Source organism: Eumetopias jubatus, unplaced genomic scaffold (assembly GCF_037043125.1).
Source record: "Eumetopias jubatus isolate StellerSeaLion01/CBP00866 unplaced genomic scaffold, mEumJub1_p1.0 scaffold_1, whole genome shotgun sequence".
NCBI lineage: Eukaryota > Metazoa > Chordata > Mammalia > Carnivora > Otariidae > Eumetopias > Eumetopias jubatus.
In genome coordinates this window covers 34,058,743-34,061,317 of record NW_028274807.1, presented here as the reverse complement: position 1 = coordinate 34,061,317, position 2,575 = coordinate 34,058,743, and the positions used below count along the sequence as shown (strand labels likewise).

At 44.8% G+C, this 2,575-nt stretch overlaps 1 pseudogene; it reads left to right on the top strand.

Annotated features, from left to right (window-relative positions):
• Positions 1–311: 311 nt before the first annotated feature.
• On the top strand, positions 312–864 carry LOC114217874 (ubiquitin carboxyl-terminal hydrolase 46 pseudogene; annotated as a pseudogene).
• The last annotated feature ends 1,711 nt before the right edge of the window (positions 865–2,575 follow it).

Below are 2,575 nucleotides of genomic sequence, written 5' to 3'. Positions count from 1 at the left end.
GAGTCTAGGAATTACAACCGGAGAGGCCAGAGAAAGCATCCAGCTTTGCTGCTGGACTATTTTGCTCTTTGGATACCACCTCAACACCCAAGGGTCCAGTAAATATGTGCATCCTGGATTCCACAAAAAAAAAAAAAACAAACTCACCCCCGGCCTCCCTCTCCCAGCCAAACTGCAAGCCAGACCCCGGGCCACCTCCCCACCAGTGCTCCACAGTAAACAGTCCTGTTTTCACCTTATAAAGATGGTGGTGCAGGATCACTGCAACCTTTGGACTATTGACTGTCCGGAACATCACCTCCATCTGTAATATGGTTAGTAGCAAAGATGAAGATTTTCTTGACCTTTCTGTCGATGTGGAGCAGAATACATCTATTACCCACTGTCTTAAGAGACTTCAGCAACACAGAAACACTGTGTAGTGAACAGACATATTATTGTGAAACGTGCTGCAGCAAACAGGAGGCCCAGAAAAAGATGAGAGTGAAAAAGCTGCCCATGATTTTGGCCCTGCACCTAAAGTGGTTCAAGTACATGGAGCAACTCCACAGGTACACCACGCTGTCTCCACGCCGTCTCACCGGGTGGTCTTCCCACTGGAACTCAGACTCTTCAGCACTTCCACGATGCCGTGAACTGGACCGCATGTACTACCTGGTTGCCCAAGTGGCTCACTGTGGCAGTGGTCCTAATCGTGGGCATTATATTACGATTGTGAAGAGTCATGGCTTCAGGCTTTTGTTTGATGATGACATTGTAGAGAAAATAGATGCCCAAGCTATTGAGGAATTCTCTGGCCTGACATCAGATGTAGCAAAAAATTCAGACTCTGGATATATTTTATTCTATCAGTCAAGAGAATAACTTAAAGAACTGCGGGACTAATTCAAATGGGGGGAAATATTCAAAGCACTCTTACATGGTTTCCCTGCAGACTTTCCTCCCTTGCGGCCCACCAGGGGTATGATGACTTGTCGGATGGTATGGCTCTTTCTCCCTTTGATTTTTTACATGCAGCACTACTTGTGGTTTTATTTTAGGCTGAGGTAGAGTTAACTGCAATCAGATTGTAGTAAGATTTGTATGAGTAACAGTTGCTAATTTTAGGATTGGGTAAATGGTCCACCACTGGCTGTGTCTTGCTGTATCCGAGTGACATTTCCTGCGTATGTCTACAGTCCGTTTTGGGTCTCTGCAGAACGCCCTGAATGCCTTCCAGGATCACATTCCAATGCATCCCTTTAACTTGTCCCTGGAAGCACCGCTACCCAGTTTTAGCTGTTCTGCCTCTTTTCTGACAAAAGGACAGAAGAAATGGGTTGATGTTCACCTTTTAGGGCTGCAACTATAGCTTTAATTTTGTGCAAGTGAAAATGTTAAAAGTAAGTGACCCCAATACTAAAAGCATTCTCCAGGTGGAACAGGGTGAAGATAAGCTGTTCCTGGTGGCTAGTGCCTACCCCTGGCTGTGCTCACCTCGTCTTTAGACTCTCCCAGGCTAAGAAGGTAGGGAGCTCAGGGCAGGTGAAGCCGAGAGGAGGAAGCTTTTGTGGACAGTGAAAAGTTACTTTTCTTATCTTTCTACCAAAACCATGGGTCAGGAAAATAACCCAATGCTGTTTACTTTTAGTGACCCTGCACTTCTTTGAGGTCCTGTGAATTATATCTGTCCTCTACTTGGCACTACTAAGCTTTCCCAGGTGTCATTCCAGTCCCGCTGGTGTTTTGCGTCTGGTCGCAGGGCAGAGACACCGCGGTGACTGCTCCCGGCACAGCTCTCCTTAGCCGGTCAGCGCCCACGTCCTTCTCTATCAGGAAGGACAGGGGCACTGCACCTTCACCAAAATTTCAGTCTGTTTACCATGTGCTGGCAAGCCCTGGGGCTAATATGGAGCCTTCCCTAGAGGGAGTACTAGAATTAGCTGGATATGAAGGTGGGTCAAAGGAAGTGTGAGTGGGTGGGCGGAAGAATGAGCTAAATGGTGGTGTTTCTTTGGCTCAGACTCCTAGAATGCTTGACAAGACAGATTTTTGGAAGAACCTCATCTTACTATAGTTACTTTTACTTTTTTCACTTTTGTTATGTATGTATTTATTAGATCATTTGAATATCGGTAACTTTTATTAAAAGGGTCACTTTGGAAAAACAACAACAACAAACAAAAAACAAGACAACACAAAAAAACAAACCCACCAAAAATCTAAGGTTGAATTAAGGTCGACAGATCGCTGAGTAGGGTAGTGAACTCACCCAGCAATCTGTATCAAAGAGGGGCTTAGGGTTTTCACTGTAACTCCATATTACATATTGGCTGAAGCTACTAAAATAAGAGCAATACTTCAAAAACAGAGGTTCTATTTTTGGAAAGGGTTGCATCTTTATAGAACAAAAGTGGTATTTGGATCATCTGTTGAATGTAGCAAATTCAGTTAACTGTCATGAAATTAACACTGAAGTCTGGCCTGGGCAGCCAAACCACAAGTGATGGTTGTTACCTGGTATTAGCTGCTGCCAGAACCTTAAGCACTTTTCCTGGGAAACCCGTAGCCTTCATAGATTTGGCCTTGCACTTAT